At 45.3% G+C, this 23446-nt stretch overlaps 1 protein-coding gene across 1 annotated transcript in view; it reads right to left on the bottom strand.

Moving 5' to 3' along the window:
- PTPRC (protein tyrosine phosphatase, receptor type C) overlaps window positions 1-23446 on the bottom strand; it is a 118984-nt gene that overhangs the window by 60926 nt on the left and 34612 nt on the right. The window lies entirely within an intron of this gene.

Below are 23446 nucleotides of genomic sequence, written 5' to 3'. Positions count from 1 at the left end.
CCGGGCACGCTGGGGGCGGGGCCACGGCCATACAAGGGAAAACTCTATGGTCTTGCACCAAAAACTATACCAAAATGAATTGTGTGGTGTTATACTATGGCATGGGAATGGATGTTTGTATCAGTAAAACACAGTACACACATAAATTCCAAAGGAAAGATCTAGCATTGGTTATTAGATATGATGGCTAAATAAAACCTCCATGTTCTGAGACAGACGGGCATACATTTCTAAACAACATTTGGTGACGTGAACCTGCAGTGGGAGTCATTTCTGGGTATGTGGGAGTCTGTTCTGTTGCCTTAATTCTCTGCCTGCAGGCTTTTCAAATGCATTTGGTTGGCCATTGTGATAAGCAGGATGTTGGACCAGATATATCTTTCTTCATGTCTAGCAGGGCTTTTTAATATTTACTATTGGAAGACTTAGGTATTGGGAAGATTTTGACATACCAGCTTAGATGTCATGTAAATAGTTCAGCTGAGCAAGAAGTATCCTGGTATCTACAGTTAATATGGACTGTTCTAAACCACTGATCTTATGCCTCAGAAACCTGTCTTACAAAATATACTTTATAAACATTAAAAACTGCAGGAGGAAAAAAAGAGTTCTCCATTGTGGTACTTACCCAGCATTCAGAATAAATTCTATAAGTTTAGCTACACGTACAATTTAAAAGATTTTGCAGTACACATTTCGGAAAAGTAATTAAGAGCTAAAATGTTTTTGTTCATCAGAATATACTGATGGATTTGGGAACTGCAAAGGGGTCAAATAAAACCAGGTAAATCATCCATTACCTGTGGTATTAAATCAGTGAGAATCACCAGTCTTCAGTACTTAACACATTTATTCAAGGCTGCCACTACTACATTCACTTGGAATATTTGCTCTTGTTCTTAGATTCACATGGGGAGCCATGTTGGTCTGAAGCAACAGAACACTTTGAATCCAGTGGCACCTTTAAGACCAACACAGTTTTATTCAGCGTATGAGCTTTCGGGTGCAGGCACACTTCTACAGATACAATGAAATGAAAATTACCACTCCATACAGTCTACCTATATATATGGACTGGTATTTTCCATTTCATTGTTTCTGAAGAAGTGTGTGCATACACGAAAGTTTATACCCTGAATAAAACTGTGTTGGTCTTAAAGGTGCCACTGGACTCACACTTTGTTCTGCTCTTGTTCTTGTAAGCTTGCAAGGCACTAGGAATGCCAGTATCTCCCATTAGTTTTTTCCTTGGCTTATAAGAATAGTGTTTCGTAAAAAATCAATAGATGGCACCATAACATCAAAAACTGTAACCAACTGCATGCAGCAGATATTTGTTTCATATAGATCATGATAGAAGTAAGTCACCAGGCCTCCTTTGAAAGAATGAATTAAAAATCAGAGGGTAGCTGATAATTTATCTATTAACTGTTTTTATTCTGGTTCTGCAGTTGTGTCCCCTTTAGAACAAGACGATTTAAAACAATAAACAAACCCTTCTCCAACCCCCAAAGACCACTTTCTCCCTACCTACAGGGCACCAGAAACTGCCATGACTCAACAAAGACCTGGATGGAGCAGACAATACTTGACCAGGTAGGGTTGCCAATCTCCAGGTGAGGTCAGAGCTGCCAGAATTATGATTCATCTACAGATCACAGAGATCAGTCCCCCCTTTAGAAAATGGCAGTTGCAGAGGGCAGACTCCATGGCATCACATCACTGCTGAGCTCCCTGCCCAAACTCTGTCCTTTCCAGTGTCCACCCCCAAATGTCCTGGAACTTTCCTACACAGCATTGCTAACCCTATGATTAGGTCCAGTTTTGCAGAGAGATGCATTCCCCCCCGCCAGATCAGTAAATGGGGAGGGGGATCTTGGGCGGATCACTAGGCTTGCCAAGTCCCCCCGGGGGGCGGGGAAACCCCCACCCCAGAGGCCTGTTCCCCGCCGCTGACAGATCGGGCCCCGGGGGAAGCCCCACCCTGACGTGCATGTCACCCGGAAGTGACGCGACCACACCGGGCACACTGGGGGCGGGGCCACGGTCATCCGAGGGAAAATTCTATGGTTTTCCCTCGGATGGTCATGGCCCCGTCCCCAGCGTGCCCGGCGTGGTCACGTCACTTCCGGGTGACATGCGTGCAGTGCACATGCACTCCAGCCGCCATCTGGAAGTCCCCCGCTGCGGCGCGACACCGGACTTGGCAACCCTACGGATCACTGTCTCTCAGCCTCATTTACTTTATAGTGCTGTTGTGACAATAAAATGGAGAAACATGTACTAGACATGTATCCCTGAGCTGGGTGGTATAAACATTTACTAGACAGGAAAAGAGAGAAAAAAACCCCATGCAATTTCCAAAGAAGATTTGGGCAGTTCAAAAGTCAACAGAGCACCATACTGAGGGAATCTCAGTACCCACACTGAAAACTTCCATAGAGGTTTTACTGTCATAGGAGACTACTCTGTACCTCACAAGAGTGCTCTGCCTTCAAGAAAAAAAAAATGTTAGTGTTTGCCACAAGTGCCTGACTTTCCCAGGCCAGGCCAGTTACTTCTGACCTACCAGAAGGGGACACGTTAAAACTCTCCATACGATTAAGACACTACTTTATTTGTTTCCCTGTTTGTTGTGGTACATGTAACATAAGGCAGAAGGATTGTTGTTTCTTAAACTGCCGACTCCCTGGTTGTTCCAGCAGTCTATGCACTAAGAAGGCTGTTAGCAGAATTGTCAACAGGTTAGTTTTCCACTGGCATGACTGATTCTGCCTACTGGTTGGGTGCCAGATGAATGTGGGTTATATAATGAAGAGAATAGGAAAGAGGCTGTCTTTGTACAGTTTAGCACCATTTAAATCAAATGAATTTTTTGTGGTATACCTTTAAGATCTTTGCAGCATTACGTTTGGAGCTTATTTTAACTTTCACTTTCAGCCCAGGCTTTCCCATGCCTCAAAAACAGCTTCTCTAAAAACTGTAGCTATCTTCTGCTGACTCTTCTGCTTCCCTTTCCCTTCTGGTATCTCCTCAGCCAGAAAAAGAGAGATGGAGAGTTGTTCATCTTAGATAAATCAGAGAGAGATTATTTTCTGCCAGTTCTTCCAGTTGAGTCCTTCACTCTGCCATTTGATCCATGTTTATCCTACTGAGCTCCACCTTTGGACCCCACTGTTCTTGCCCCTGGGTGGGTGCCCTTACCTAGTTTGTGTCTTCCAAAAGTTAGGAAGTCCTAGCTGTGAGCTGAGGCCCGCAGGTTTGCTATACCATGTTCATGCATCATTCTTTTTTTCTTTCTCCTGTTCTGGTTTTTTATATCCCTTACTCCAAATGAAGTTTTGTGGGAGTTCATGATGCCTCTTTTGTGAAGCTTAAATATGACATTCTTCTGCTTTATTGCTGTCAGATTCCCAGATCTCAGTACTTTCTCCCACTCTGTGTAGGCTTTTAAATGTCATGGAATGTGGCTCCAAGCAATAAAGCATATGCACAGGTGTGTTGTGGCAGTGCACTCAGTGCATATGTATTACCATCACATACCATTGTTCAGTTCCAAATACATCTTTTTAAAAGCCCTGTCTCTGTTTCCCAGGAACAGTTTCTGTTTTCTAGTAGCTTTCCCCAGAAAACCACTTTGCCAGTTTTACCACTCAGGGAGATTTTTGGTTTGACTTTTGAAATATTCGTTATTATGCACACACTTGTCCTCAAGTTCTTCAGGTTTTCTTTGCCCTTTTGGGTCTCTCTCAGTATGTTGGGGGAGAGATTGGGAGTCCTGTGTGTCTTGTCAGTGGGCTACGTCTCTTCTGCTTCCTCCCCCATAACAATATATCCAGATAACACATGTTGTTGTAGGTGTCTGAATTGCAGCTGTCCTATAACAATTACAACCAGATCCCTTGTGAGATAAAAACATTCTGACATTTCATTTTTACACTTCTGTGGCTACACAACAGCCTACACAAGCCATTGCAGTTCAAATTGCTACAACAAATAGGAGGCTAGAAAAAAACCCAGTTCTCTGGAAAAACCAGAACGCTAAATCTGGAAATGATTTCTGATGACTCCTCAAGATCAGGGCCGGTGGGAAAGAACCACATACGATCTTTGGAGGAGGAAAGAGCCATCTGACATAGGTTAGGCAATAAAATCTGGCTGGAAGTCAGATCTATGTTTAAACTTAGGGGCAGCTATGACTACAAAGAGATCTCCGGGCAAACATCGCTTCCCACTGCATATCCAAAGAACTGCTGCGCAAAAAGTGAAGATCCACCACATCCTGCAACTGAAGTTTGCAAGCAGTTTATACATCACACGTGCACACATGCACATAGACATGCACACACACCTGCAACTGCATTCACTGATTTTTATCAACTTTCTTTTTTAAAGTTAAGGCACCATACCTTGGCTCTGGAAGGTTCAAGCTTCCAAAGGCAAAAAGCAATTTATAGCATAACAAAAAAAAAATTAAAGAGTAAAAACAATACAGTACAGTCAACAGCAGCAGCGAACACATAAAGTGTCCCCTTAGGCCTTTTGGAAGCAATAAAGTTTGCATCCTGTTGAAGAGCGTAGCAGCAATGAGCCCCATCAGAGAGGTCATCCCACAGTTTCTGAGCAACCAAAGTCAAAGCTCTACTCCTTACCACAAATGTTCTCTTTACCCCACATAGCTGTGGGAACATGAGTCAGTATACTCTGGAGAGTAGTCAAAAAGAAGCTAGACTGATCTGGGAAAGGCACCCTCTGAGACAGCAGCACCTTGAATTGGGCCAGAAGCTTACTCGTAACCAGGGCTTTTTTTTGTAGAAAAAGCCCAGCAGGAACTCATTAGCATAACAGGTCACACCCAGCAGCACAAACTCATTAGCATATTGGTCACACCCCTGACAACACAGCTTATTAGCTTATTAGGCCACACGTCCATGCCTTCCCTTGGCTTAAATGGTTTCCCGATCTTTCCACGGCTCCACGGCCCACCCGCCTTGGAGTTGACGGGGGGGGTAGCTCTCCAGGCCTTTCCGCTGTAGCCACGCACGCAGAGGTTTTGGCTGTAGTGGGCGTGGCCAACTCTGAAGCCAGCCGGAACTCCGTTCGTTCCTGCCCAAAAATAGCCCTGCTCGTAACATATGGGCAAATGAGTCAAGCCATTGGTCCTTCAGCTCAGTATTGTCAACTCTGCCTAGCAGCAGCTCTTCAAGAACTCAGGCAAATAGGATTTCCTCCTCCCACATTCTGAGGGTCCTTTAAGTAAAGGTGCAAGGCAGCTTCTGTATGCAAACTTCAGGTCTCTCAGCTCAGTGTTGGGGATGCAGATACATTTTGATCCTCAGGCAAATGCCTGTAAATGCACAAGCATGAATGCAAAATGACATGGCATACTCTGTCACAGAATCATACAGCCCCTGTACAATGTGCAGTTGCCACAGGACACATAGAATATGTTCCTGTTTCTTATAGGAATATAAGAGTTGCCTTGCTGGATCCAGCCAAGGTCCATCTAGTCCAGCAGTCGGCTTCCAGTAGCAACCGGGTTCTAGACATTCTCAAGCAAGGTCTGAAAGTGATGTCCTCCCTATTTTTGTCTCCAGCCTCTGTTCTACTGCATCTTTACATGGAGGTTGCATGTAGCCATGAGTCATGGCTGCTCATTCTTGCTAGAACTATAAACCACTTTTTATTTAATCCTTTTTTAAAAAAACTGCCTAAACTAGTTAAAATTACCTCATTTTGTGAAAGTGTATTTTGCAAGGTATAGATGAAGTAAATGAATAAATAAATTTTGGTCCCAGTCACACGGAGAATTTGCCACACGAAGAGAAGAAGAAGAAGAAGAAGAAGAAGAGATTGGATTTATACCCCGCCCTTCACTACTCAAAGGTGTCTCAGAGCGGCTTACATACTCCTTCCCCTTCCCACAACAGACACCCTGTGAGTTAGGTGGGGCTGAGAGAGCTCTTGACAGAAACGACTCTTTTTCAAGAACAGCTCTTATCAGAACTATGGCTTGCCCAAGGTCATCCAGCCAAGTGCAAATGGAGGAGTGGGGAATCAAACCCGGTTCTCCCAGATTAGAGTCTGGTCACTTAACCACTACACCAAACGAGAGGCCTGACTGCCAGGTGGATTAAAAGGGCGCACTCATATGGCAACATCTGGCAAGCGTTGTGTGCCTGTCTCCAACCCGTAGCGTCCGGCTAAAAATGCAGAGTTAAAAAGTAGCTGGGAAAGTGTAGTATTATCCAGAAAACACAGGCCGCAGGTGGGCGTCTGATCGCGGAAGCGCTGGTATCCCGTCGCATCTTGCGCCCATCTGCATCCCACCGGATGTTTTCTTGTAAGCCTCCGTGGTATGCGCACAAATGCTCATGTGCACAAACGTGGTACTCCTTCATTGCCATGCTTCGCTATCACCGTGTGATCAGCGGCTGACAGCCTTAGCACAGAGCCTTGGGGGAACATCGGATTGTGATACCGCACTTCATTTTGCTCCAGAGCAAAAAGCCTCACTCCCACCCCCCCCCCCCCGATTATCTTGCTCGTGTGACCGGGGCCTTAATTATGTATTTTCTTTCACCTGTCCTGAACCTACTGAAACACCAAATTCACAAAATAATCCCAAATCCTAGCATTTTTTTGCTAACAGGATTAGCTGGAAAAATAAGCAAACACAGGTAAACCTTTAGAGAAACAAGGAATTAACAGTTTATAGATTCAGTTTCAAATACAAAGCTGGTATGTGTTCTCCCCCTCCCCCCCCCCCATATTGCTAAAGTTGTGCTCAGTAAGGCTCAGGCGCAAGCAACAAGAACCAGATTATTAACTGGTTCAAATCATCAAAAGACTTGGAAAATGATATGCTAATTGACAGATGAAGGTGACCAGGTGGAAGATGCAAAGAAACATTTAACTGCGGGGATTGTCAATGCAATATCTTAAAAGCTTTCCCCCCACAGGCCAAAATGCGCATGCAGCATTTACTTGCCAGAAATGCAATGCTCATGTTGACATGCACACACTGCATACCATGGACAAATGCAAGCCTTGACTGTTAAACATTTGTCCTACTACATCATCCTTTGATTCCACCTTCTTGTTGAAGTGCCAGCGCCTCTGCATAGCTGCAGTCCTTAAGGCTACCTAACGTGTGACCTATGAAGAAAACACATCCCGTAATCTATGTACGGAGGTACCATCAGGTACCCAGGCAGGCAGTGAAAATAGAAGACAGCCAGACAAGGTGGACTTTGTTTGGCTTGAGGAGTCACAAGTTACACAGGTCTGTCTCAAGCACTTCTTTGCTGGCACAGGGAAGCTTCGTACCAGGCCTTGAAGCATTCCTTTGTGCATTGTCAGCTGTCCGTTATCTGATCTTGAGCAGCACAGAGCTGGTATACCAAGCCATTGGTGGAGATGCTGCTTCTCTACTACATTTGTGGTTCTGTTTTGTTTGCTTCTGGGTTTTTTTTCTTTGTTAGAAGCCTGCATTCAAAAAAGGAAGAGGGTACAGCGCATTGTGGTTCTGAGCTTAAGTTTCCCCCCCCCCTTCCCCTGAACAGTGAAACTCGGTTACCATAGCACCAGCTTGCTAAAGGCTTCGGCCCACTCTCAGGGCTAAACCACAACTTCTCCAGTGCAGTTGTGAAGCTTCCCCATTAAATCCTTTTCTACAAATGTACATTTGTAATTATTTTTGGCTTTCCAAGAGACTACAGAAAGCAGTCCTTCCAAAGTAAAGATGGATCTCTACATTATGGATCAGATCTTACTTGTTCCGGAGATTAGTCTGCTGGCATAAACTGCTTAGCAGATGAAGAGGGTATTCATGTAAGGCTGCAGTAACTGCTTCTGAGAAAAAATGGATTTCTGCTTCCAGGCACACTCTGCTCAAGGCGAGAGTTGCTGCAGTCTGGGACAAGCACCCTTCTCATATGCTACATCTGGGGTTACCAAGGAGAGCGGGACAAAATCCCAAGTCACTCTGAGGGCTCCTGGAGCCGGGCAAATCAAATGAATAGATTTCACATGATGTTTGGATTGGGATGATGGGAATAGGATCTGCAGAGGGTATCTTTGTTTAGGTGCACAGGGTAACTCTCAGCAGCCCTGGCTACCCTTGTGTCCCATAAAGTCCTGATAGCTGAAGCACCTGTTCTCCTGAATTAAATTTCACGAACTCTCCTTACACCCCCCCCCCAAATGAGTGTGCAGGAATAAGAATCACCCACCTTCAGAACAGCCCACCTCCTGCCTTTCTGCATGAGTCATGATCTGGGGATGTTTCCTGCTTGGCAATAGGCTAGTCCGGAACAGTAAGTCATGCAGAAATACGAGCAGACTCCTTAGAGGGTAGGTTGCCCTGCTATGTTTCTGCATTGGGAGTGACTGCATAATCAATGCCATCCCATGCAGAGATACTGGAATTATCGACCCTCAGGAATGCTGATGTGAAGAAGATGAGAGCACAGCAATGTAGAAATGAAATCATCTCCTCCCTAAGTGGGTACTTTAGGCTTTGAAAAATTAAATAATGTATTGCTTATGGCACACCAGCAGACCTCCTGCAAAACACTAGCATGGCCCAGTGTGTACACTGGGGATTACTGGGCAAAGCCCTAAAATGATCTAATGGTTTCAATGTAGCTGATCCCAACTGCAATCAGATTAGGGTTGCCAATCCCCAGTTGGGGGCAGAGGATCCCTGTGGTTTGGAAGCCCTTCCCCTGCTTCAGGGTTATCAGAAAGTGGGGGGGGGGGATGTCTGTTGGGTGCTCCATTATACCCTATGGAGACTGGTCCCCATCGGGTATAATGGAGAATAGATCTGTGGGTATCTGGGGCTAGGGTGGCTGCTTTTTGAGGTAGAGACACCAAAGTTTCTGCATAGCATCTGGTGCCTCTTCTCAAACGAACCTCTAAGTTTCAAAAAGATTGGACCAGGGGGTCCAATTCTATGACCCCCAAAAGAAGGTGCCCCCATCCTCCATTATTTCCAATGGACAAAAGGCATTCAAAAGGAATGTGGTCCATTTAAATGTGATGGCCAGAACTCCTTTGGAGTTCAATTGTGCTTCTTCCCTCCCCTCTCCCAGAGGCTCCTGCAAAGTCCCCTGCCAGCCTGTCTGTATCACCTGGCAGCTCTAAATGGTACCAGTGTGTGTGGCTTGGGTGAAGAATGAGTTGAGAGCAACCACTGTGTTAGAAACACAAGCTAATACCATGGAAGCACAGAAACCTTCTGGATATTGGGGGGGGGGGCTGGAAATGGCATCTTGGGTGAAGAATGAGTTGATCCTGGCTCCATCCCCAAAGTCTCCTGGCTCCACCCCCAAAAGGCCCCAGATATTTCCTGAGTCAGACCAGGCAACCCTAAATCAGACACTGCCATCACAAGAGTATTTTTCTGGTGACCTCTTGCCCATTTTTCTGCCCGCTCCATTGGTCACACTGGGTCCTTTCTGCCTGAGTCTTAAATTACCTTTGCTTCCCAAACCACAAGTTCCATACAAGCAAGTTCTAAGCTGCACCCTGGATTGTGTGAAAGGGGAGGCCACGTACAAAAAGCAGGTGAAATGGGTCCTCTTACAGCATCTCCATTGATCCCCTTGGGAAGTGTCACCTGACATGAACTCACTTTTTTTATATGCTACTATATGCATTGGAACTAAATATATGAAAACAACACCCAAACCACAAGGATACCATGAAAATCAGGCTGGCCCAGATATGACTCTGGAATCCCCCCCCCAGTAGCTTTGAGAGAAGCCCCCACAGTATGCATAAAGACTCCTTTATAAATGACTCCTGAGGCCTCAGACACTCATAGCCATTTCACATATCATACTTGGATGAACCGAGTTATCATATCATGTATTAATAAATAAGGTGCTGCAGCCAATCACAGCTCCCCAATGAATGCACCTGTATGACACATAACTTTTAGTTTTAGGATCTGATGCATGCTATCAATGCCACATCTTCTCATTTCAAAGTGATATGAGGGGGGGTCACTAAAAACTGCACTTCTGAAATTGCACTTCTTCATGCATTTTATGACTTCATTATTCCTTGTACCCTAGGAAAAATGAAAGATACTAGCTTGTTCATGCAAAACACAATGAACACAGTTTTCATACCGAGAAAAGAGATTTCAATGCTTAGTTTAAGATCAAACTAAACACATTTGAAATCAGTGGCTGTTGACTTCAAAGAGTTCTGACTGTGCTGCTTTAACAGAAATTCTCAGAGTTGTTGGGAGCAAAGATTACAAGGTATGAACCTTGGTCAACATTGTTAAGTGAAAATTCAGCCAGTATCAAAATGAGTTTAAAGTAATATGAGTAACATTTCCAAATCCTACAGTCTATTGCTATGAACTAGATCTTTTTATATATGAGGTCTGCACAGATGGAGGGCTTGTATATTGCAGCCCCCCTGTAACAGATTTGAGTTGGTATGTCATTCAGACTGCCAGGTGGGTAGGTGTTTGACAGTGGTGAGGCCAACTCTTTGGAGAAAGATTTCCTCACTGGCCAGACTTTTGTCCTTGCTGTCACCAGCCATGTGGTTACCACAACTTTTGCCAGCCACTAGCTTAGCCTCTTACTCATGTGGTTTGGTCATTATAGCTTGTCCAGATGGATGGAGTATAAATATCCTATATGCTGATAAGCAGTGGTTCTCAAACTTTCTTGCAGTGAGAACCAATGCTCCCGCTAAGCTGTGGAGTCTTGTGAGCAAAAATTCTGCTTTGTGAGCTACTGGTATTAAAGTTGTGAGTGAGCAATTTGGCTACTGCATAAATTAGTTTGCTCTAGAGGCATCCTTCCTGAGCAAAGACAAAAACGTGTGAGCCAGAGGCTAAAAAACTGTGAGCTAGCTCACATTAACTCATCTTAGAGGGGACACTGATGAGAACCAGTGTGGTGTAGTGGTTAAAAGGAACAAACTCTAATCTGGAGATCCGGGTTTGATTCCTCACTCCTCCACATGAAGCCTGCTGGGTGACCTTGGGCCAGTCTCAGTCCTCTTAGAACTCTCTCAGCCCCATCTACCTCACAAGATGCCTAATCTGGGGAGAGGAAGGGAAGGTGATTGTAAGCCACTTTGAGATTCCTTATGATAAAGAAAAGCCAGGTATAAAAACCATCTCTTCTCTTTTTGCAGTGGGACCCACTTAGGAGCAACTCTACTTTGGGGGGCCCCACAGTGATTTCATACTTCTTTCCTACTTCCAAACATAATCTCACATCACTTAACATTATATGAGTTTGTATTTCAATATATTCCTTGTCCATAATTTTAAAAAAAATTTATTTCATTCCATTTATATCTCACCCTACCCTACAAGCGGGCTCAGAGCAGCTTACAACATTCAGTAAAACAGTAATTAATCATAATAATAATGAAACATAAAACCAACAGTTGCGGTTAAAATTCTTGATGGCAGTTTAAGAATGTCTAATTACGGTGCCTGCTGCACTAATGCTAGGAAGGGCACATTTCTCTTACAGACACCCAAGTCAGCTGGTGCTGGTGCCAAGTTGGTAAAGGCAGTGCCCTAAAGCAGAAAGGCAAAGTGGGCAGATTAAGTGAGTGAGGCAGGAAAGGCCGGAGTTGTTCGGACATCCACTGCCTCAGCCAAAGGCCTAGTGGAACAGTTCCATTTTGCAGGCCCTGTGGAATTGTAATAAATCCCACGGAGCCCTGATCTTAACAGGGAGCATGTTCCACCAGACAGGGGGCAGAGATTGACAAGCAGTGCTGCTCAGCTGAGTGTAAAGCTCTTTGGGGCACATATAGGGAGAGATGGTCCCTTAGGAATGCTGGTCCCTAGCCTTGAAGGTTAATACCACAACCCTCAATCTGATCTGGTGCTCAACTGGCAACCAATGCAGCTGGCGCAGCACTGGCTGAATGTGCATCTGCATAGACATCCCCCATGACCTTGTCACTTCCAGGTTAAACTACTGCAACTCGCTCTATGTGGGCCTATCCTTATGTCTGACACGGAAATGCAGTGGTGCGCCTGCTCACTGGGATGTCTATGCAGATGCACATTCAGTTTGGCATGCCCAGAATACAGGGGTCATTTCGTAGAAAAAGAGCTAGGGGGACTCATTAGCATAATTCATTAGCATATGCCACACCCCCTGACATCACCGGAAGTGTGTCATAAGGCCACACACCCCGCCCCCAACGGTCCCGGACGCCACCGCCGGCCTTGCGGCTCCACTGCCGAGCCCCATGAGGGACCCAGCGGTGGACCTGCAAGGCCGGCGGGAGTGCAAGGAAGCCCCGCGAAGGCCCTCCCTGGCCCCAGGCAGGCAGGGTGGGGAGAGGCAGGGAGGAAGCAACTTACCCTCCCTCTTCTCCTGCCTCCTCCTGGCTGAATGAGGGCCGGAAGCGGGGCGGCTGGAAGCAGGGGGCGGGGCTTCGTCATGTGCCCCGCCCCCCGTACCTCACCTGGGGGAACTGCGTTCCCTCGCGCTCTCCCCCGAAATGACCTCTGCCAGAATATCACAACCTAATAGCAAGCTGCTTGGCTTAGCTTTGCTATGGAAAATGAAAGCTGTACAACAGGGTCATCCAATGACAAGGTAGGTCCTTCTATAGATTCAGAAAACTCTCACATAAGCAAACAAACAATAAAACCTGTGAAAATTAACCATTAAAAAACTATTCTCCAAAAAAAAAAAAAAGGAACTGATGAGGGCTAAAAATGTTCCAGATGGGATGGAACTCTGTGAGCAGCTGAGTGTCCATTGGTGGGGGAAGGGGAATTGGCCTGGTTAGGTGTCTGAGAGCTCAAAGAATGCTTGAGAGGGAAATCTGGGGAGAGGGATTTCCAAACTATGTCTTTACTCCTCATTTGTTATATACCAAATTTAAAGAGAGACATTAACATTAAAGTATACCCTGTACTTCTTACATAACTTGGGGATTCAATATTCTTCTCTGCTCAAATGAACTGTGGAAAAGATTCTTTTACCACACCTGAGTTAAAGCTTGGCAGGTCTACTGAAGGTCAACGAAAAAGCTTTCTAGGCCAGATGCAGGCCTTATTTTTGTCTCTTTTGGTTTCTTTAATCGTCCACTGTCTGTGGAGTGTAAAAAACATTTTTTTTTAAAAGGGAGAGGGAGTAACTGAGGGAAACACAGCCGTTTTCTTTCTGAATGAACAAATCAGAATGTCACTGTTCTGTGACAATACCCAGCATTATATTTTATAATATGTCTGCTCTGCCTGTTGTAATGGGGGTGGGTGGGTTGTTGCTGTGAAATGGCCATAGCAACCATGGAGCTATCTACATCACAAGAAAGATTCGGTCACAACAAGACTTGTCTGAGAACTTTGTTTCCCAAGAAACTGTCACTTAGGATTCTGCCATTTCTTGCTTCATGCTTAATGGAACCTTCAGCGGTTCTTGTCTCTGCCACCGTGTCACCAAGAAATGGTGCTCTCTCTAAACCACATGGCTGGTATTATCTATCTGCTGTGACCCAGATTTCTTAAGAAAGTACCTAACTATTGCTGGCTGATAGAAATCTAGCACCTGCTCCTTCAGAGATATAAAGATACACACACACACACCCCATACATATATACACACAGAGGCAGAAATGAGGGATCATTTCACCCTCCTATACGCAAACATCATACAGGTCAGCATCACATTAACTACAGTAGATTACTAGCCCTAATTCCTTTAAAAAGTGTTTTGTATCTAAAATGTCATTTTAATTTTTTTTAATTGAATTTTCTTATACTGAGTAAACTCCAGAACATTAATTTTATGTTTTTCTCTTCTTTTCTTCTTCTTTTTTTGATAGGTTGTGGGGATAGGAAAAACACACAAAGGCTTATGTCTTGAATAAACTTTAGTTGGTCTTAAAGGTGCCACTAGAGTCAACATTTGTTCTACTACTTTATTATTGTTTTATTTTTAGCATTTTAAAGGTGTTATGCCTGCCAGATGGCTTTCGTAGTAGTGTGCAGTGTGTTGCTCCTTCCTGGCAGTCCTGGGGTTGCCTTCAGGAGGGAAAGAAGGGCTTCTGCTCCCCCCAGCCATGGGTTCACACAGCATCCAGGGCAGTGGGCAGGTTTTGTCCCTACCATGTTGTGACACTTCAGCTATACATAGGAAAAGCTGCCACTCATTTATGGTAGGCACTCAGGAATACACAAGTGAAGGAGGAGCAACACTCACTGTGTGCAATAAGAAGCAGGCATTTGCTTCCTAAGAGCATAAGATGATCCCTGCTGGATTAGACTAGTGGTCCGTCTAGTTCAGCATCCTGTCTCAAACAGTGACCAATCAGTTGCCTAAGAGGGCCAAACAGGACATAGAGACTGAAGACCTTCCCTGCTGCTGCCTCCCAGCACTGGTATTCAGTGTATATAAAGGCTCTACCTCTGTATATAAAGGCTCCCTTCAGTCACCATGCTTAGTAGCCACTGATGGACCTTGAGGGTCCATCTGGACTGTGATACAACCCATATGCTCTGTCCCATGTTATTCAACAGAAGTCACTCAAAACCGAACCAGCTGCTGTTTGCATAATACTTCATGCCTATTTCAGTTCCCTGTTTCTTAGGGCATCTTCACATGTGAAATGTAAATTGTTTTAAGTGTATGTGGGCCACCTGTTGTTTGCAGCTAATTATTCCAATCATTAACAATCAAGCTTGTGTCTACCTGGATAGCATACAGGATCTTGGGAGTTTTTGGATCAGAGGTCCCCCAAATTTTTTTTCTACATAAAAGCTGAGCGGGGCCCTGATTTCAACTGGAACCACAGCACAGGGCAGAGTGCTTTAGTCCTTCTCTTCCCCTGCACACACCACTTTCCTGCTCTGAAACAGCTCCACAGACCTTCTAGTCACCCTGTCAGGATAAAGACACACAAATCACACACAGGATTCTAGGAGGCTGTTTTAGGTCAAAAGAAACAGAGCTGCTTCCCACTTCCCCAACCACACAGCTGCTACTCAGGAGGACCCAGCTACACATTGCAAACTCTTCATGTTGTCAGAGAAAAATTCAAGGACTTGGCATCACACGTGTAATGGGAGTTTTGTCCCCCACCCACAATGGGACGTGGTTTTTTTTGTTTTTTTGTCTTATGACTTCCACAGATGGCAAGAAGCAGCTTTAGCCCCACCCACACTGTTTTTGTGTCCTTAAATTGTGCCCTGGAGCCACTACTGTCTCCATTGTAAAAACTGCATTCTTTACATGACTACAGGTAGGTTTCCAATAGCGGATGGGGGGGGGATTGGAGGATGTGAAAACATCATGGGGTCAAGGCCACTTCTCCCTGTGTACACTGGTTGACTGAAAACCGTCAGTCTGTGCATCTCGGAGGAACAAAACTCCCATCACATGTGAGACACAAAGCCCTTGGGTTGCTCCCCAACAAACATGAGAACTTTGTAATTTATAGCTGGAACCTTGGAAAGAAACGGTCCTTGGGAGCTACACTCACAGTACATATAGTTTGACTCTGAAAAGGACTTTTATTTCTCTGTTTTTATACAGGGTGAAATTCAACATTTATTTTTCTTTAGGGAGGCCTGTTCTAATAATATTAAAGAACCTATATTAATACTTAGAATGACAGCAAGTCATATTTAGGGTAAGAAATACCCCATACTGTCTGGGAGCTTAGAAAATAATAATCTGAAATATCTTTGTAGGACTCAATGCCTAAAAATTTGATTTCCTAAAATATTTATTCTAGTACCTAGGAACTAGAAATATATTCACCAATTCTGGCTACCTTAATAAATAACACAGTAGGCTTATACCTTGAGGTTCTTTTTATCTCAGTATGATTATCATTTTCAATGTTATAATAACACCTGTCATTTATTTAGTGCATAATACAAGTTATCCACTATACGGTGGACAGGGGTCTTGTTGTAGAAAAAGAGCTGCCGGAGCTCATTAGCATAACTCATTAGCATAACTTATTTGCATATGCCACGCCCCCTGACATCACCGGAAGTGACAGAAGGCCACACCCCCTGACATCACCGGAAGTGTGTCAGAAGGCCCGGCTACTTACCCTCCTGCTTCATCCTCATTCCCAAACGGAATGAGGATCGAAGCAGAGGGCGGGGTAAAGAAGGGGGCGGGGCTTCACCACGTGACCGCCCCGCCCCCTAGAGGTTCTCTTCCGGAGCTCCGTACCTGAGAGCTCCCCCCCGACTAGAGCCCTGACGGTGGATAAAATATATGTAACACACAACGAGTTTAATATAGACAAAGGTCTTGTCCACAGACTTACAGTCTAGAACCATCTTGTGAAAAGTACTACTTAGCAGCCCAATTTGAATTATCTGAATAATAATAATAATAATTACTACTCTTATCACTAGCATTATTAACAATATATTTAATGTTACAAAAATGAACATGATCCAGCCAAATCGGCACACTTCTCTTTTCCATTAATTGCAGTAGTAGAAATAGGATTGCCAATTCAGGCTTGCAAAATTGTTGCAGATTTGGGGTAAGATCCCTGGGGAGGGCAGAATTTGGGGAGGGATCTCAGCAGGTATGTGATACCGTACAGTCCAGCCTCCAACGCTGTCATTCCTTCCAGGGGAACTTTTCTCTATAGACTGGAGATCATCTAAAGTCCCAAGAGAACTCTAGGCCCAACCTGGAGATTGGCAACCTTACTGGGAAGTGTGTGCATAACCCTCCCTGTCTTATGGAAATTTTATGGGAAACAAAAATGCTTCACTTTAGCTGGTACATGCCTTTAGAGATATATAGTATCTAGACAATACCCAGAATCAGGGGACAAAGGTCAGGAACATATTTGTGCCAGATGAATGGAATCTGGGCTGACTTTCCTCTGTTGCAGGTATTTAGTGTGGGTGTGACCACAGGCTTGAGACTTTGGTGCAAACCAAAGGGCTCTTAGCTTATGGCTTAAATACTGTGGCCCAGAGTGACCTGACCTAGTGGATCCAAAATCCACTACAATGTTTGTCTAAATTATATTTCTATATTTTTCAGTTTATTTGTAAACCACTTTCAGTCCCCAGGAAAGTGGGACAAAAATAATGTGTAATAATAAAATAATACATGTCACAAAACAATTCAACAACAGCTTTCTAAAAGCTCACTATCTGTTCTTGACTTTTAGTGCAATTATACCCGTTCAGTCAGTCCAACAGTTAACTGGGGGGGGGGGGGGGGGGGTTGCATTCTGTTTCTTCATAATCTTAGTCACAGCTTTGTATCTTCAAATTAAATTTTACAGCATAGAAAGAAGATGGCAGGCAAGAGAAGTGAAAAGAAAAAAATAACAACCTTAGAATCGTGAGAGAGATTGATGCTTTCAAAGTCTGTGGTAGACTTTAAAAAGTATAGGCCTCAGATAAAGCCTTCAGGCAATAGCTGCGAGAACATGTGATTATATGCTCCAGTTACCCTCCAACTCCATCTCCTTTCACAAAGACAGCAGTAAGGTACATGAGCTGGGGAATTCAAGATACCTGTAAACATGTTTCCTGACCTTGACAACAAGATATGTCTGAGGTGTACAGTGGCATTTCAGTTATTACCAGAGAGTTAACAAAGTATTACAACAGAGAGGACAACAGTGCTATTTGTTTTATCAACAAAACAACCTTGATTTTCAGCCACAAAAAATAAATGTTTGGCAGGAGGATGTGTGTAATACTGCCAGTAAGACTGCAAGGCAAGGGAGAGGAAAAAACACCTAGAGAAGAAAATTCTGCTGTGGAACGGCAAAGGAACATCTGCGCTGAGCAAAGGGTGCAGCATTACCATATCTGTTATATCTGAGAATTCAAGAGGTAAACTTTAAAACAAAATTGTGTCACTCTCTTTGCAAATTTTATTTGCTCAGCTAAAAGATTCCTTGCATGTAACTATGGATTAGTGGACTAAACCAGCTCTCACAAAGCACATCTTTCTTATTTCTGTTACCAAAGAGGAGCAGTTTTCAGGCTCAAGACATTGGGGTGGTAATTCCAGCCTCCCTGCAGGGGAACCTCCAGACAACTAAGATCAGCTCCCCTGGAAAAAAGCAGATGCTTTGGAGGGTGGGCTCTATGGCATCATACCCTGCCAAGGTCCCTCCCCTCCCCAGGCTCCACCCCCAAAATTTCCAGGTATTTCCCAACCCAGAGCTGACAACCCTCTCCCACCTGGCTATTTCCTCCCCAAACAAAAATCCACACCTCCCCCTGGCACAGCATGGGGGGGGGGGGAGAGGCACCTAATTGTACCTAATTCAAATTCCCACCTCCAATCACTTCTTTAGATTAAAGAAAATGCTGGAAAATGTGATCATCTAATGGACAGTTTCATCCAGAAAGCAATATCAAACACAATTACAGTAGACAGGGTGGGGGATATCTAGGGTCACTGACCTCAAAGTGGGCCCTGGGGATCTTCTGGAATTACAACATCTGCAGATGAATGAGATCAGTTCCCCTGAAGAAAATGGCTGCTTTGGAGGGTAGACTCTACGGAATTATACCCTGCTTGAGGTCCCTTCCCACTACAAAAACCTCCCCTCCCCAGGCTCCTCCCTTAAATTGTCAACTCTAGGTTGTGCTAGCCTGTTTAAGTAAAAACTAAGCAGAGCAAACCACAGTGCTGGTGCAAAATGCCATAGCCAAGCTTTTGATCGGGCTCTCTAGATGGGAGCACATCCAGCCTGTGCTGAAGGCATTGCACTGGCTGCCTATAGCATACCAGATTCGTTTCAAGGTGCTGGTTCTTACTTTTAAAGCCCTACATGGTCAGGGACCTACATACCTGAGGGACCACCTTTCCTCACATGTTCCCCAGAGAGCACTGCGGTCAGTGGCCCAGAACTGGCTGGCCCTCCCAGGTCTTAAGGAGGCTAGGCTGTCGACAACCAGGGCGAGGGCTTTTCGGTGGTGGCCCCATCCTGGTGGAATGAGCTCCCGTAGACGATCAGGGCCCTGCGAGACCTTTTACATTTCCGCAGGGCCTGTAAAACAGAGCTCTTCTGCCAGGCTTTTGGGAGCCGCCACCACCAATGAAGAACATTGGTTAGTTGAAAGAGAGAGGGCCCTGGACTCCAGAAACTGCCACCAGCAGCCTAAAGAACAGCAAGTCTTGCAAGGACAATCAAAATGAATACTGAGAGCTGACTGTGAGCTGAGAACTTTGAATAATAGCTGCTACCATCATAAAATAGCTGCTACCAAAGACTACTAGCCCTTATTATGGTTTTAATCTGTTTTAATTGTAACTGATGTTTTAAATGTAACCATCTGTTTTTATGTAAGCTGCCCTGAGTTGGCTCCGGCTGGGAAGGCGGGGTTGAAATTTGAATAAATAAATAAATTGCTGCTGCTACTAAGAGGGGGACCCTGTGAGGACTGGTAGGGGACTGGTCGGGCCGGTGTAGGTTTAGGGCTCCCTCTCCCGACCTTCGACGGGGCGCCTTTGGTGCCAGCGTCTAGGGTTAGGAGTTTGGGGGTGCTCCTGGACTCCTCATTAACAATGGAGGCCCAGGTGGCAGCCACTGTCAAGCACGGCAGTTGGTCCCCTACCTTGACCGCGATGACCTGGCCACAGTGATCCATGCGACAGTCACCTCGAGGCTAGACTACTGCAACGCTCTCTACATGGGGCTGCCTTTGTCGCAAATCTGGAAGCTACAGCTGGTGCAGAATGCTGCAGCCAGGCTGTTGATGGGTCTCTCTAGGAGGGACCACATTCAGCCTGTGCTGAAAGCGCTGCACTGGCTGCCAATAGCGTACCGGATCCGCTTCAAAGTGCTGGTTCTTACCTATAAAGCCCTATATGGCCAGGGTCCAACCTACCTGAGGGACCACCTTTCCCCACGTTACCCCAAGAGCACTACGTTCGGGGGCCCAAAATCTGTTGGTCATCCCGGGCCCCAAGGACACCAAATTGGCTGCGACCAGGGCCAGGGCTTTTTCGGTGGCGGCTCCTACCTGGTGGAATGAGCTCCCGGGGGAGATCTGGGCCCTGCGGGACCTTATGCAGTTCCGCAGGGCCTGCAAGATGGAGCTTTTCCGCCAGGCCTTTGAGTAGGAGCTGCCGCCCCACTATTCCACCATTGTCATGGTTCCTTAAAGGATGTACCGACGAGGCCCTGAGGAAGAACCTGGACAACGTAAAGAAGATCCAATAACCAAATTATGCCATTGGGCATAAATATCATGGGAGTACCACCTGGAACTGTGTTGATTCTATCCTGGATGTATGAGATTAGTAATTGACTGAGTACCATTGTTTTAAGTGTTGGATGTTTTTATTATGTTTTATATGTTCTTAATTATGGCACAGCTAATTACCCTGCCCTTGTTAGTCGCCCTGAGCCCACTGGGGAGGGCGGGATATAAATGTGAAAAATAAAATAAATAAATAAATAAACTCCATTCCCTGCACTGACCCCTGCTTCTTCCTTCTTGCTCTACCTAATTACCTAGTTTTCCCCTGAACCCTCCCAGTTGCCCCGTTTCCACATCCTTTGCTGGTTTCCCTGGTAACCCATCATGATTAGATATATGATTGTACCTTCAGCGTGCAAGGCCCTTTACACTAATTCATCACTGAAAATAAACAGATTCCTGCCATCCAGACAGTCATTTATAATCTAATATCAATCTGAGAAAGACAACGGATAGTGGGGAAGTTCCAGTGCAGAAGAACAAAGACAGACTTTCATGTCAATAGTCTATCCCCAGGAAAGACAGTGGGTAGGTCTGTATTTTCAAAGTCCTGAAATCACCAAAACCTACCAATAAGGTGTGCCATATAGTGCCTGGCTGTCATGTGGCAGCCACTCAAAAGCTTATTGTGTGGCACCTCTGTAGGGCTGCCAACTGGGGGTGGGGGGCAGGGAAACCCTCGCTTTGGAGGCCCGATTTCCGCTGTGGCGGAATCGGGCCCCGGGGGGAACTCTGCCCCCCAAAGCTGCGTCACCAGAGGTGACGCAGCCACATCACTCACGTTGGGGGCTGAAACCATATGGTTTCCCCCCGACGATTATGGCCACGCCCCCAACGTGAGCGATGTCGCACGTCACTTCCGTTGACGTGCTGGCGGCGCGTGCGCGCATCCAGAGCCGACAGAGCCTCCCCCACCGGTGAGTTAAAGGGACTTGGCAACCCTACACCTCTGCCCCCAGGCAAGGTGGCTGGCTGCTACTTCCAGTGTTGTCATTAAGCCCTCTGTATATAGAAGCCAATGAAAGGGTGGTAATGGTGAACTTAGCTACATGGCCAGAAACTACAGACGACCACTTCCTCAAGTGGATATAGTGTTTAGAGGCAGCACTGATATTGGTCAGTGTTAGACTGTGACTGTGACTTGGCAATTATATGGAGACAGGAGGCGGGTTAACAGGGTGAGGCCAGCCCACTCGTGCCCACTTTCCCTCCCTGATCTTTCAGTCCAAGTGCAAACAGGTTGTCTGTGTAGGGCTTGTGGAAACCCAAGTAAAAATACCATCTCATCCATAAAGTTATCTTACCTCAGGGTGATCAATACTGCTCAGGCATATTGAGACAGGGAATCCTATGTATGCCACCTTGGATCTTTGGAAGGGAGAGCAGGATGGAGGTGGCCATATTTAAAACACAGTACAGTATAGTAGCTAGAGGCCTTCGCTTCCTCTGCTGAAACACTTTTCTGTCTCCAAGCTAATAGGGTGACCTCGACTAGTTCACTATTTCAACCTCTCCCACATAGATGATGTGAAGATAAAATGGCACACCCCATTTAAACAAGCTACCCTGAGTCCTTAAAAGAAGGCCAAGACAGAGCTGTCATGCAAAAAAATGAATAAGCTGCCAGCCATTAAAGCCATCCTGTGAGACATGACTATGGGTAACTAGGAGCATAGATAAACACTAGTTTTTAAGAGACAGTCAAAATCCTATCAGCTATAGAAGGGCCACCCAAATGCTCCAACCTGCCTTTTCATCAGATCTCTTGATCTAACTCTGTATAAACATTACTTTTGTCAATCCAAATTTCTGAATATCCCAGCATTTTTAAAAAATGGTTGTCCCATCAGCATCATAAACCCTTTTCTGGTACATTGTATTCAGGGGTCATTTCGTAGAAAAAGAGCTAGGGGGACTCATTAGCATAACTCATTAGCATATGCCACACACCCTGACATCACTGGAAGTGTGTCCTCCCCACAGCCGGCGGCGACCTCCAGCGGGCACCAGCAGGGAGCTCCAGGCCCCGCCCTCCCGCACCTCACCCGGGGGGATGGCGTCCCCCCCCGTCCCCCCCCCAAATGACCCCTGATTGTATTGAACTGGATGAACAGCTAGGTTCCTACTGAAAATGTAGTGGATGTGGAGACAATGAGTGAGGATGAGATCAAACTGTTGAAAAAAGAGAGAAGCGATTCTAGCTGAGCCATCACGAGAATGTGCACTGAGACTCATGAGTCCTGCATCAAACGGGAAGCTTAAAATCAGAAGCACAAACTACCACTGCTCATGCCAGCCCTGCTTCTTTTGAAAGTCTGGAGTTATTTAGATTTTCAGAAATGTCTAAAAGGAAAGGTCTCCAATTCAGACTGGAATTTTTTAGAGAGTCCAGATTCAAATGGAAACACAGATGTAAACCATTTGAATCCAGAGGTAGGCCTAGAGCCAGAATCTGAGGGTGGGCAGTAAATCAAAACTGTTAAGAACAGAGTAGGGGGTGCAGGAGCCATCATTTATTCCTTATGGAGCTACTGAGCACTGAATGGTAAGGTTGATAACTCCAGCTTGGGAAGTTCCTGGAGATTTGGGGTAGAGCCTGGAGAGGCCAGAGTTTAGGGGAAGGAAGGAAGGAGCTCAGTGGAAATGTGATGCCATAGAGTCCACCCTCTAAAGCTAACATTTCCTTCAGGGGAACTGATACGTGTTGTCTGGAGAACAGTTGTACTTCTGGGAGAGCTTCAGGTCCCACCTAGAGGCTGTCAACCCTACTTGGGTAGTGTATTTTCCCATATCGATAAGGACCACCAGGATATGTGAAATGGTATAACGTAGCCTGATCTTTTCAGATCTTGGAAATTAAGAGGGGTCGGTACTTGGATGGGAGACCACCAAGGAAAACTTTGCAGAGGCAGGCAATGGCAAACCGCCTCTGCTTACTCAATTGTTTTGAAAACCCTATTGGGTTGGCATAAGTCAGCCAACTTGAATGGCGTTTTACACACACATGTAAAGTAAAATTCTGCAGAGAAAAGCAATGGCAAACCAGCTCTGCTTTTTAAAAAAATATATTTTTAATTTACACACAAAAAACAAATGCCAACAACAAAATAAAGATTAAAAAACTAAACCATCTGATAACCTCATCTCCAATATAAGAGACGATGCCATCATGTTATGGAGACATCCCAACCAAAAAAACACAAAACTAAGAAAATA

This window comes from Gekko japonicus, unplaced genomic scaffold (genome assembly GCF_001447785.1).
Source record: "Gekko japonicus isolate JY-2015 unplaced genomic scaffold, Gekko_japonicus_V1.1 scaffold467, whole genome shotgun sequence".
In the NCBI taxonomy this organism is placed as follows: Eukaryota; Metazoa; Chordata; class Lepidosauria; order Squamata; family Gekkonidae; genus Gekko; species Gekko japonicus.
This window is presented reverse-complemented; position numbering and strand designations above follow the sequence as displayed.